Source organism: Hyperolius riggenbachi, chromosome 4 (assembly GCF_040937935.1).
Source record: "Hyperolius riggenbachi isolate aHypRig1 chromosome 4, aHypRig1.pri, whole genome shotgun sequence".
In the NCBI taxonomy this organism is placed as follows: domain Eukaryota; kingdom Metazoa; phylum Chordata; class Amphibia; order Anura; family Hyperoliidae; genus Hyperolius; species Hyperolius riggenbachi.
This window is the reverse complement of record NC_090649.1, coordinates 472,401,165-472,415,374: the sequence shown is the minus strand read 5'-3', so window position 1 is coordinate 472,415,374 and position 14,210 is coordinate 472,401,165. Positions and strand designations below refer to the sequence as shown.

The 14,210-nt window shown below is 45.6% G+C and overlaps 1 long non-coding RNA gene across 3 annotated transcripts in view; it reads left to right on the top strand.

Annotated features, from left to right (window-relative positions):
- The window catches only part of LOC137570990 (uncharacterized), a 354,595-nt gene that overhangs the window by 73,042 nt on the left and 267,343 nt on the right, over positions 1 to 14,210 (top strand). The gene's annotated exons all lie outside the window — the stretch shown is intronic.

The window sequence follows — 14,210 nt, the reverse complement described above, 5'->3', positions numbered from 1 at the left end:
TCACAGATTTACTCATCCAGGCACAACTGTTATCCCTACAGCTAAATTAAAAGCCAGGGTTTTAGTTCACAGAAGAATGCATTCTGGGGGGAGGAAGAGGAGTTGCGTCCCGTCACTGAGGAAGAGCAAGAGGAGATGGAGAGTACGTCTGCATCCAGCTTTGTGCAGATGTCCTCTTTCATGTTGTCCAGCCTGTTGAGGGACCCCCGTATCAAAAAACTCAAGACGAATGACCTGTACTGGGTGGCCACGCTACTAGACCCTCGGTACAGGCACAAAGTGGCGGACCTCTTAGCTACTCAACAAAAGGCGGAAAGGATGCAGCACTTGCAGAACAAGCTGTCGATGATGCTTTACAATGCATTTAAGGGTGATGTGGCTGCACAACACAATCAAGGTACCACTGGCAGTAACCCTCCTCCTCCCAAGTCCACGCAGGCAAGAACAGGACGCTCCAGCGATCTCAGGGTGATGTCGGACATGCGGACATTCTTTAGTCCAACTCCTCGCCATAGTCCTTCCGGATCCACCCTCCACCAACGCCTGGACCTGCAGGTAGCCGACTACCTGGCCTTGAGTGTGGATGTAGACTCTGTGAAAAGCGACGATGAACCCTTGGACTACTGGTTGCGCAGGCTTGACCTGTGGCCAGAGCTGTCCCAATTTGCCATACAACTTCTCTCTTGCCCTGCCGCAAGCGTCCTGTCAGAAAGGACCTTCAGTGCAGCTGGAGGCATAGTTACTGAGAAGAGAAGTCGCCTAAGTCACGACAGTGTTCAGTACCTGACCTTTATCAAAATGAATGAGGAATGGATCACGGAGGGCTACTGCACGACTGAAGACTAAGTCAGTCCCCACACACAGCATCTCTGCCTGCAGGCCGCTTGACTGCCTTCTCCGCCACTACCAACAGGGTCCAGGACTCTAGGCGGATTCCTGAATTTTTAAGGCCGCTGCTAGCAGCGGCCGCTACACTAATTTTTCTGGTGCGTGTACATGTGCCCATCCCCCTTCGTGATCATTACCTTGCCACGGTGAAGGGGCTTGCGCATCACAATGAAGCAATGACCGCCAGCTATTTGAGTGTCTCGGGTGGGGGTGGCACACAAAAGATAATAAGGTCGTTGCTTCATTGTGGTCAGACCAAATTTGATCAGCTGGACAGTCACTGTTCTGTCATTCAGCTACATCAGCCGGGCGAGCATATGGGCTGAAAAGCCACCATCACCTGCACTCTCGTCATGGTGCGCACCAGTCCAGGACGGCCGTCACTACACAAACGGCTGTTTGCAGTCACTGCATACCTTTCACTGCATCTGTGACTGCACATTATACCTGGCAGTCAGTGCATAACTTGCACTTGAATGGATACACTTTTAAACAATTTAAAAATACAACCATCTAAACTTTCAAACAATTTAAAAATACAACCATCTATCATTTTCAAAAAATTAAAAAAAAAAGGGCAAAAAAACTTGCCCTCCGTAAAACATTCTTGGCAAATGCTTTCGACTTGGTTTGTCTTCCGCTGGCTCAAGGGTCCATCTGACCACAGATGCCTGGTCTGCAAAGCACGGTCAGGGCAGCTACAGCATGGGTCTCAGCAGGCTCCCACTTCGGGCCGGAATCCGACCTTCATTCCCCGCAGTGACAATGGCAGACTTGCCCTCCATAACGGATTCCCGTTAAAGGATTTAAAGTTAATTCATTTCAATTAGGGCCGCAAAAGGTCCTCCTGAGTCCTCTATTGTTATTTTTGGTCACTACCTCGGGGCGGGCGTGCATGCCTGCCTGCCTCCCTCCTTGCCTGGATGTGTGGTGGTAGACGTTGATCAGGCTCCAACTCCGGAACGCAATACAAGAGGGAGCTCGTCCTCAGAAACAGCTGGGGGCAGTGTCCGGCGCCATGTATCGCCCGCTATGGCCAGACAGCCAACATGCCCTTCAACCTCAGCTGCTGATGCCACCGTAGCGCCATCAGCCCAGGGGGGCTCAGCGGTTTGGAAATTTTTTAACGTGTGTGTCTCAGATCGGAGCAAAGCCATCTGTTGTCTCTGCCAGCAAAAATTGAGCCGTGGAAAGGCCATCTGTCACGTAGGGACAAGTGCTTTACGAAGGCACCTGGAGAGAAGGCACAAACAGCTATGGCAAGAACACCTGAGGAAAAGCAGCACCCCTCAAAAGACAAGCCGCGGAGAACAACCACGGCAGCCGTCACAGGAGGGCTTCTGCTGCTCCACGTTCCCATGGTATTGTTCGTGGCTGGGGGGAGGAAGAATGGATACACTTTTAAACAATTTAAAAATACAACCATCTAAACTTTCAAACAATTTAAAAATACAACCATCTAAACTTTCAAACAATTTAAAAATACAACCATCTAAACTTTCAAACAATTTAAAAATACAACCATCTATCATTTTCCAAAAATTTAAAAAAAGGGCAAAAAAACTTGCCCTTCGTAAAACATTCTTGGCAAATGCTTTCGACTTGGTTTGTCTTCCGCTGGCTCAAGGGTCCATCTGACCACAGATGCCTGGTCTGCAAAGCACGGTCAGGGCAGCTACAGCATGGGTCTCAGCAGGCTCCCACTTCGGGCCGGAATCCAACCTTTATTCCCTGCGGTGACAATGGCAGACTTGCCCTCCATAACGGATTCCCGTTAAAGGATTTAAAGTTAATTAATTTCAAATACACAGCAGGGCCTCAAAAGTCCGCCTCCTGTATTGTTATTTTTGGTCACTACCTCGGGGCGGGCAGGCATGCCTGCCCGCTGCCCTCCTTGGATGTGTAGTGGTAGCCGTTGCTCAAGCTCCACACCGGATTCAAACCCCTCATTCCCCGGCCATTACCCGGGGTCACAATGGCAGACTTGCCCGCCTCCACAGGATTCTCATTGTAGCGGTACTGAACAAGTACACAGCAAGTAGAAAATGTAATTTAAAAACAAAACGTAAGCTTTTTAACAATGCCATGGAAAGTTGAGAAGGAAGTCACGCATTACCTGACATCACTGAGTGAGGAAGAGCAATCTCGCCATGTTGCGCAGTAGTCCAGCATGGCCGTCACTACACAAAGAGCTGTTTGCGGTGCGTTACACAGTGAATTTGGTGTGTCAGTGTGAAGCAGTACTCTAATTACACTCCCTGATTGATGTATACACATGCAAGATGTTTTAAAGCACGTTAGGCCTGCAATTTAGCATTCAATGTGATTTCTGCCCTTAAAACGCTGCTTTGTGTCACATCCAGATTTTTCCCCGGGACTTTTGGCATGTATCCCACTCCGCCATGCCCCCCTCCAGGTGTTAGACCCCTTGAAACATCTTTTCCATCACTTTTGTGGCCAGCATAATTTTTTCTATTTTTCAAAGTTCGCCTCCCCATTGAAGTCTATTGCGGTTCGCAAACTTTTCCGCGAACCGAACCTTCCGTGGAAGTTCGCGAACCGAAAATCGGAGGTTCGCGACATATCTAATCAGCTACTGATTGGGATGAAGTTCAATTCTTGGTTAGGGTTTCTCTTTAAGCAGACACGAGGAGAACATACAAACTCCATACAGATAGTGCCCTAGCTGGGATTTGAACCGGGACCCAGCGCTGCAGGGTGAGAGCGCTAACCACTACGCCACTGTGCCTGCCTTCCTGGTTCTCAGTCCATTCCATTTTTTTCTGCATTATCCAAGGTTGACATTTTTTTTTTTAAACTGCTAGGTCGAATAGCTCTTTGTCACTTCTTGGGCAGCCTCCGGAACTACTTGCATCCCCGATTTTGTCCCGAAAAGAAGCGCACCTGTACTGCGCATGCACTAGCCTGGAGTCACACATGCGCAATCTGCGTGGGAAAACTTTCCTATGGTCACTTAGGCTAACCTGGGCATCTGAGACCAGAATCCCCCTATAGCATCTAATGGACTTTGCTTGATATAGGCTTGCCTTTCGAGCGCAATATATTGGCCTTCTGGCCTTCGTGACAATGTAAAAATCAGGGAGAACACCCTAAGAGCATATTGCGATCCACAAGGGGGGGTGTGTGTGAGACTGGTACCACTGGCGTAATAATAGATGCAACCCCTGCTGCCGCGGGGGGAGGGGGGGCGGGGCCCCCTTAGGGCCCGCTCAGGGAGTTTTGTAGGGCAGGAGGGTCACAGCATAAGAGAGCATGGCCGCAGATCGTGGGGAGGGGGGACATTCCCCCCCCCCTCCCTCACCTCGGGCTCTCCTCTCAGCGCTCCCCCTCCTGCAATCATTGGTGACAGCGGCGGCGGCAGGCAGGCTGAGCACATACCTCCTTCTCGTCGGAGGTCTTCCAATCACTAAGAGCTTCATGCTACTTCCTGTTTACACAGGAAGTTACATGAAGCACTTAGAGATCGGAAGACCTCCGGTGAGAAGGAGGTATGTGCTCAGCCTGCCTGCCGCCGCTGCCACCAATGATTGCAGGAGGGGGAGCGCTGAGAGGAGAGCCCGAGGTAAGGGAGGGGGGGGGGAATGTCCCCCCTCCCCACCGATCTGCGGCCACGCTCTCCTCTTATGCTGCGACCCCTCCTGCCCTACAAAACTCCCTGAGCGGGCCCTAGGGAAGTGGGGGGGGGGCCCGAATTTTTTTTTTTGCAGGGGGGCCCGGGGATTTCTAGATACGCCCCTGACTGGTACATAGTGTATCGCCGCCCTGCACAGTATATAACTCCTATGCATTTGATTGTTTAGTGGCTGTGCGCAGGAGGTTTTGTTTTAAAACTTTCCTATTACAGTACTAAAAGAAAGTGTTTATGAAAAAATCTTCCAGTGATTCTAAACCTAGAGCTGCATACTGCATTGGCCGGGGTTACTCCATTTTATGCAAAAATCTGTATAACTTACTGTATATTACCGCTGTATGAATGCGTTTGTAACCGAATACCATTAAATATTAGTTTTCGGCTTTGGTCTGTAGCTGCTGTAACTATTTTTAGCAGATGCGCTGGAACTAGGTTTGCTTTTCAGATTTGGCTGAAAGTCAAATTTGTCACAAATATTGGTCATTTGGTTTGGCTCTCATTGGTCCTAACTCAATAACAGCATGTTTGCAGTAAACATTTCACAGGCTTAGCAGGCTGCCCCATGGCAGCAGCCAATCAGTCGCCATGGAAGGCAGGGCACTCTAGAATACATGTTTGTGGTGGCAGGCATACAATTGGATATCTAGATCACCTGACATCAGTATCACACAGGCTCTGATTACTTTTAACTGTTCATCATCATCATCACCATCATTGCTTTGTGCTGTCTTTCGTGCTTACTGTACTAGAGCTACATTATGATATACTGGATATCACACCACACACTGTGCAGCGCTGCTGTTTGTCTGCACATTCGGACTTTAAAGCTGGATTGTCACCATAAAAATCAAATTTCAACAGCAACTAATCTGAGTGTGATAAAGATGTTTATCCTGCATTCAAAACTTTCAAAACTTTTTCTGCTGTTATGGTTTGGAGTTATCACATGCCTTAGGAGCACTGTCCCTTTAATTGCCATTGCCACACAGTTGCATGCTAGGGCATCTTTTTTATCTATAACTAGCTGATTGCCCGGCGTTGCCCAGGTATGTATTTGGCTGGTGTTGCTCCGCCTACTTTTTCTAACCCTAACACACAATTACTCACTGACCAAGTTTGTGAGCTTTGCATTGTTTGGCATCAATAATTTGCATTGAAATGAAACAAATCTAATTGGCTGTGTGTGGCTCCACCCCCTTTTCTGAATTTGAACTCCAGTCACCCAATAACCAACTGTACCAGGTTTGAGGCCTGTGCCAATAACAGTGCAAGAATCGTAGCAATTAAATATTCCCCTTGAAAAGCAATAGGTGAAGTTTGATTCACTTTTGTAGGCTCCACCCACTTTTCTGAATATTAATCCCAGTCACCCAGTGACCAACTGTGCAATGTTTAAAAATCCTGCCATTAACAGAATTGCTGCAGTTTACAATTTCCCAGTGAAATTTGTATTTGTCTCCACCCACTGATGACCCGACGTTGCCCGGGTATGTATTTGACTGGTGTTGGCTCCGCCCACTTTCTAACACAAACACTCAATGACAAAGTTTGTGAGCTTTGGGGTCCTTGGCATCAATAATTTGTATATTCCCATAGAAATTAAACAAATCAGATAGGCTGTTTGTGGCTCCACCCCTCTCCAGCATTTGAACCCCAGTCACCCAATGACCAACTGTAGCAGGTTTGAGGCATCTGCTATTAACAGTGTAAAAATGACAGCAATTTAAATATTCCACTTGAAAATCAACAGGTGAATTTTGATTGGCTATTATAGGCTCCACCCACTCCCCTGAATATTAATCTCAGTCACTCAGTGATCATCTGGGCAAACATTGGGAACCCTGAAATAAACACTGTAAGAAGGGCTGCAGTTTACACTTTCCCAGTGAAATTTGGTTTTGGCTCCGCCCACTTTTTGTAACCTGGACAGAAAGTCACTACTCAATGCCCAAGTTTGTGAGTTTTGTGGTCCTTGCCATCAATAATTTGTATTTTCCCATGAAATGAAACAAATCTGATTCACTGTTTGTGGCTCTGTCCCTTTTCTGAATGTGAACCCCAGTGACCCAATGACCAACTGTACCAGGTTTGAGGCTTGTGCCATTAACAGTTCAAGAATGGCAGCAATTTTAATATTCTCCTTGAAAAGTGACATGTGATTTTTGATTGGCATTTTTATGCTCCACCCACTTTTCGGAATATTAATCCCAGTCACCCAGTAACCAGCTATGCTAAGTTTGAGAACCCTGCCATTAACAGTGAAGAAGGGCTGCAGTTTACAATTTCCCAGAAAAATCTGTTTTTAACTCCACCCAATTTTTGTAACCTTGACACACAGTCACTACTCAATGACCAAGTTTGTGAGCTTTTGGGTTCCTGGCATCAAAATTGTGCTAATGGAAGCAGTTTATCCAGCAAAGAAATCTGGCTGTTTTTGGCTCCGCCCCTTTACTGAATTTGCACCCCAAACACTTAACGACCGACTGTAGCAGGTTTGAGGCTTCTGCTATTAACAGCGTGAGAATGGCTGCAGTTACAATATTCCCGTTGAAAATCAATAGGTGAATTTTGATTGGCTCTTTTAGGCTCCACCTACTTGTTCAAATATTAATCCTAGTCACCCAGTGACCAACTGTGTGAAGTTTGAGAACCCTGCCATTAACAGTGTAAGAAAAGCTGCAGTTTACATTTCCCCATGTAAAAAGTTAGTTGTTTTTGGCCCCGCCCACTATTTCTAATCTTGACATACAGTCACTTAATGACCAAGTTTATGAGCTTTGGGGTGTTTGGCATCAATAAGTTGCATTTTACCATTCAAATTAAACAAATCTGATTGGCTGTTTTTGGCCCGTTCCCTTCAGAATTTAAACCCCAGTCTCCTAGTGACTGACTGTAGCAGATGTTAGGCCTCTCCCATTAAGCGTGCATGAATGGCAGCAATGTAAATGTTCCCCTTGAAAATCAAAAGGTGAATTTTGATTGGCTGCTGTAGGCTTCAGCCACTTTTCTGAATATTAGTCCCAGTCACCCAGTGGCCAACTGTGTCACGTTTGAGAACCCTGCCAATAACAGAATGGCTGAAATCAATCTAACAAATCTGATTGGCTGTTTGTGGCTCCACCCCTTTAGTGAATTTGGACCCCAGTCACCCACTGACCGACTGTAGCAAGTTTGAAGTCTCTGCCATTAAAAGTGTAAGAATAGCAGCAGTTTAAATATTCCCCTTGAAAATCAATAGGTGAATTGTGATTGGCTGTTGTAGGCTCCACCCATTTTCTTGAATCGTAATCACATTCACCCAGTGACCAAGTGTGTCAAGTTTGAGAACCCGGCGATTAACAGTCTAAGAATGACTGCAGTTTACATTTTACCATTTAAAATGAACGGCTGAAATTTGATTGACTGTTTTATGCTCCACCCACTTTTCCTAGATTTGTAACCTCGGTCACTAAGTGACCAACTGTGCCAAGTGTGGGGACTCTGGCTTGATTACTGTGAGAATGGCAGCGTTTTACATTTTTTCCATTGACATGAATGGGTGGAATCTGATTTGCTGTTTGTAGCTCCGCCCAGATGTGCAGGGGGGCCACGAGACCCCCAGAACATATCATCCCAGGTAGTAAGGGATCTGTATACCAAGTTTCGTTCAAATCGGTCAAGCCGTTTTTGCGTGATCGCGGCGCATATACACACACACACACACACACACATACACACATACATACAGTACATCCGATATTATATATATAGATATATTCCTCCTCTTCCCTTTATTTCCCCCTCCTTCTAATGACAGAAGACACTTCCTAGTATAGACCTCAGTGGGAGTGTCTGTAGACTCTGGGAGAAGGGCGGGTAACTAATACACAATTAGCAAGAGGAGAAAAAAGAGTGAGGGAGGAAATGTCAGGAATCAGGATTAGCTTCATTCATAGGTAACCAAGATGGAAACTGTCTAGAATAGGATTCTCTGCTTTTCTTATAAAATTCACAGGCATCATAGCGTGGACAGTGCAATATATCTGTTATGTAAGTAGAACTAGTATTTATCTACTTATATATGTGTTTTTTAATTCTAGGTTAGCATGGGTGTCACTTTTTCTTTAACTAATTTTAATAGTTCTTAATCATCATCATGCACTTTTGCTACTGGACTTATTGGACCACAATTACAACACAACGTCATTTGTTAAATGCCTCTCTGCATTACTCTCTGCATTTGGTATTACTACTAAATAAAAAAAAAAGTATATCACGATGAATAAGCTGCCTTTTTTCACCCAAAATATGGGCTAAAAGTGGGGTGGCTATTTTACAGTCATATGAAAATGTTTTGGAACCCCTATTACGTTTTTTGCTTTTTTGCATATCATTGGCTAAGCTTTCAAAGTAGCAACTGTCCCTAGCCACCAGTCAGCCAGACTTCCTCCCCATCCAATCATCAACCACATGATATATTCAGGGAGGAGCTGGGAGGATGTGCTAGCTAGTCTTTCTATATGAGCACAGAGTTTACCCTAACCACCTTCTAACTCTGTTACCCAGATCAAAGCAGAGGGAGCTTGTAGGTAAGGATCTGTGCTGGGGAAGCAACTTTAAATTTTGTACATAGATCTCTGGGTATTCCAAAGTGAAGTTCTCTGGTGAGACCGCAACAAATATGAAGGCAAGGTCTCTGCTTACAGCCAGCCTGTCTGAGGCTCACGGAGCTGTGATCTTGTGAACAGCTTTGAGCGCAAAAAGATCAGCTCAAAGCCCAGACAAGCAGCTAAGGCAAGTGAGAGTAACATTCCAGCAGTCAAGTCACGTTTGAGAGGAGCCACTGCAAACAGGCGCCTGCTCTGATGATGTATTTCCTGTTTGGCGGCCATCTTCATTGTTTACAAAAACAATGAATAAAACAGTGATTTTATCACCAAGAAAGCAGTGGGGAGCGGCAAAAATGTCACAGAGGGGGCTAGGAATAGACCACAAACCGGCTGGTACGTTTATTTATGTAAGATTTTCACAGTACAGATTCTCTTTAAGTATCATAGTGTTGTTCTTTTTGTAGCCCTGGGTAAATCACCTAAAAAAAAGAATAGATGGAAAGCGCGAAAATGGAAAAATGTCCTCACTGATGGAAGGAATGTGGCGATAGCTATAGCATTTATAGATGGACAGAACTTCTTCCGTTCCTCCACTGAAGGTTACCCAATATAGAGGGGAAAACTCTTTCAGTGTTTAGAAAGGGGGGAATCCGTAACAATTATCAGTTTGTAAACCTGACGGAGAAGTTTCCATATTGTCCCTAAATGTTCCTGACGCCCTTGAGAGATGTTTCTAAGGCAATAAATAATAAAAGTACAGAAACATGGTATGAAGAAGTTGTGTGTTTTTCTCTGTGGAATGTTATAGCACCGTCCCCATTATATTCCACATGAAATGGAAAGAACCCTTCTGTGAGGACTGCACAAAAGTTATATAAAAGTCAATTTCCAGGAGAAGAGCAGAATAGGCAGTTAAAATACATGTATGTGATCTGTCCTATACACCAGAAGGTTTTTAATTTAGCTAGTCCTGTTATCTTGTTATAGGAATACAGAGGCACCAAAAGAATAATTGTATCTAAAAAGTTTAAAAATAGAAGTCGGTGGTGGACTTACCTCCTCCAAGCGGACACAAGATAATATTGATGGAATGTCAATAAAGCAGTTTATTTATACACTCCACAAGATCATACAACGCGTTTCGCAGGATTGACCACGCTTCTTCAGGCAATAAGGACAGAGCATATACAAACAGGTCTGTAATTCAGCCAAGCGCCTCTGTTTTTTCCCACATTTTTTTCCTATCTACCGAGAGTGACTTCTTAATCCTGAGTGGGGTCAGGTCTAATCTCCCCACCTGCATTATCAGGCTACCCGACTTGTTGTGAGTATATTGTATTTACTCCTTCATCTCTTCCTCTACTACCAGTATATACTACACCATATTGAGCTCTTGCCGGTTTTGTTTTATCTTACAGTCCTGTTATCTAGTCATTTTAGACAGATATTTTAAGGCTCGTACACATGTGCAACTTTTCCACCCAACTATCATTCCAACTTGTCTGTTGGACAATAGGTTGGGCGTGTGTACGGACAGCAAATGACTAGGCGACCAACCTAATGGGCAGTTTGCCTGATCTAAAAGGGAGATCAACTGACCAATTATCGTGCAGGTTGGCCATGTGTGTACAAATCATTTAAATGACTTGTTATTTTTTTGAATGTGGGGTACGGTGCATGCTCAGCTGGTTGTTAAGTTAATTGGCATGTGTGTACATAATGATTGTGCAAACAAAATTGTGCGATTTGTCATGTTGAGTAGTTGGTTGTGCACTAAGTTGCATGTGTGTATAGACCTTTAGCCACATCACTCTCCTAAATTACCTTTTTAACCTGCTCCTAGCTTGTTAATTTGAAAATAGCTAGATAATTGTGAGAGAGAAATCTAGGACCTACCAAGAAAACCCCAGAGCACAGGGAAGACCAAGTACCAGCAAAAGTATGCAAAAAGTCCAGGAGGTGAAGGGATAAGATATGAAGAAGGTCCTCAGAAATCTGGGTTGGCCACTATGCAAACACTGTAAGAGTGAGGAGATGACATGTATGACAATTATTTCCTAATTATGTCCGATCTGCTTCTGATCGACAACGGGATAGATCAGAAGCAGTTTGGATACAGATGAGGACAGCCGACATAGGTAATGAAGGGTAAAGTGAAGCATTCACACAGCAGGGTACAGGGCTTTGCTCATTCCTGACTCTAAGTTCCCCAGAGCTGCTCCATTCTCTGTACACATGCTGCTGCTCCGTGCAGACAAGGTCCCCCAGCACCCAAGGCTGAGACAGCAAAGTGCGCCCCTCCATCCCTCCCACCCCATCCGTCACACACTGATTGCTATTAGACTAAGAGGCGCCACAGGGCCCACAACCTCCCCAACACCTTAATATCTAGTTATCAGGCTTGCAGTCACTGCCATGTATCCCCTTTTCTTATTTCTTTCTGCTTCAAACACAATTAGGAATGACAGCTGAATGAATTGTGCGCCCCCTCCTACACTGCGCCCTGAGGCTGGAGCCTCTCCAGCCTATGCTTCGGCCCGGCCCTGGCTCCGTGCTCTGTACACACGCTGCTGCTCCATGCTCTGTACACACACTGCTGCTCCATGCTATGTACACAAGCTGCTGCTCTATCCAAAGTCAACTGTAGCAGGGAAAGAAAGGGGGCGGTGCTGTGAGCTGCAGGATGCCTGAAGATATTCTAGTGTCTCAGCTTGTGCCTGTCCCAGCACTGCACCGGCCCTGGTCTGAGGGGGATTCTGGGCAGCTGTAACCCTCCCCCCCCCCCCCCCCCCCCCCCAGCGCGTGTTTGCCTATGCACCAGAGGTGTAGTAGTACAAAAAAGATGAGGAAAAGCCCCAAAAAGGTATAAGATGAGACTAAGATAATAATAATGAACTGGCTAGAATAAGCAGGAATTGGCGTTCCTTTGAGAAAAAAATGTCATAATCAACTGTTCACAGAAAGGGAAACAAAATATTAGCCAATGGCCCTTGTTCAGTTAGGTTTTCTCCAGAGTTTTCTTCCAGGAGATACAATTTGTATCTTCTCTAAAAAAAACAAAACACTTTGCAGCACTTCAGCAATTGAAAAACTTGCCTGCTAAGGGGTATTTTATTAATAAGGTGTGAAAATATCTACTGGAAGAAAACTCAGGAAAAAAATTAATTGAATAGACACAAACACGTTTTGTAAGACGACCGAAATTGTGTGCAGCAATGGACAGCAACAGCGCAAATGGCTGATTGTGACAATGCTTATTGGAGGTATGTTGGCGTTTGCTATCCACGGTTTTAATTATTTGTATAGTTTTTTTGGCGCCCCCTCATGTTTTTTGTACTTTAACATCTTTGTTAAGAGGTCAGATATTTGAAATTTTGCATAGCTCATCCTCCTCTGGAGTGTGACCATCAAGAAAGGGAACCTTACGTACCCGAGCGTGAAAGGGTTTTCTCCTCGCCTGTCTTCTAGTCTAGTGGTTGCATATTGAGTATCCCAGGGTTTGTGAGCATCTTCTTCTTCAAATTTGCATGCGCCTTCCTTAGTTACATGCCCTGTTTACTTGGTAACGTGCGCTCCTGGGTGCTGTGAAGCATCGTGACCCGTGATACTCCACTAGAGCGGCTGCTACTGTGTTGATTAACATAGTTACTAACAGTAACTTTGTTGATAGTGGCCGCTCTAGTGAAGTAATAGGGTTTTTTATTTGGTGATTCCTGTAAGGGCCAAGAATACCTAGGTGAGAAGTACGGAGAGACCGGGAGCCCAATGGTGTAGTATCGTCAGGTATAGGGAAGATAAAGTATATAAATATATACTCACAAAGGTGGGTTGCAGTTCCTGCAGCCACTGTATAGGCCTGCAGGGAATTAACCGTCCCCGCTCGGTACTCCAGGTCCTGCTGGATACTGAAGGTCGCTCTCCTGTAGTCCTGCTCGGTACTCCAGGTCCTGCTGGATACTGGAAGGTCGCTCTCCTGTAGTCCTGCTCGGTACTCCAGGTCCTGCTGGATACTGGAAGGTCGCTCTCCTGTAGTCCTGCTCGGTACTCCAGGTCCTGCTGGATATTGGACGGTCGCTCTCCTGTAGTATGATACACTATCCAGAAAAACTGCAAAGCTATTACCTCCAAAGGAGGTCTGACTGGATTTAGAGGCACCTACACTCCATCCCTTATGCTATTAATGCATTGTGTATTGACCCGAGGAAGCGGGCCATGACCGTGAAAAGCGTTGTCAGATTGCTTTTTGAATAAAATATTTTTTTCCAGTTGAATTGGTGTCTATATCTTCTGAAGAGGTAAGCAATTACCTCTCTTTTTATTATATAATTTTTTATTTGTATTTATAAATGCTAAAATAGAGCACACATTGGGCGCCTCCATCCTACCCATTACCAGCTCTAGTGAAGTATCGCGGTCACAATACTTCACAATACCCAGAAGTGCGCGTTACCAAGTAAACAGCGCGTGTAACCAAGGAAAGGCACGCTAAGCTGCACGACTGCATGTAGTGCGCAGCCCTGTATTTAGCTCACGGTGCTGTCATATAGCTCGCGCTGCTATATCAACGCAGCTTCATGAATCAGCCCCAAAGTGCTACACTGATTATATGCAGGGCGGGGGGGGGGGGGGGGGGGGGGGGGGGGGGGGGGGGGGGGGGGGGGGGTGCTGCACTTTCCATATGGTAACGTGAGATGTTATATTTGTAATATAGAGTTAGCAGTGCAACATAGTCGAAAAGACGCACCTCTCAGTTGCATCGGGGTGCTACTGTACAGTTGGGCATACAGTGCAGTGAAAGTATGCCTCACGACTGCTGTAAATGCATGCATTGCTTGCGCGTTACCATGACGGGACCCGATGCACTCCTCTCCATGTGTACAACCCTTCAGGAAGATTCATTGCATCGCATTGCATTGTGGCGATATTGATCATTGCGACACAACGGAATCAGCGTGGAAGGCCCCCTGAGTCTTCAGTAGGGATGTTCATTCGGGTTCCACGGAACTGAAATGTCCGCATTTTCAGTGTGAAATCTTCATTTCTGATTGGAAATTGTAAAAACGGAAATCGGATTTCTGTAG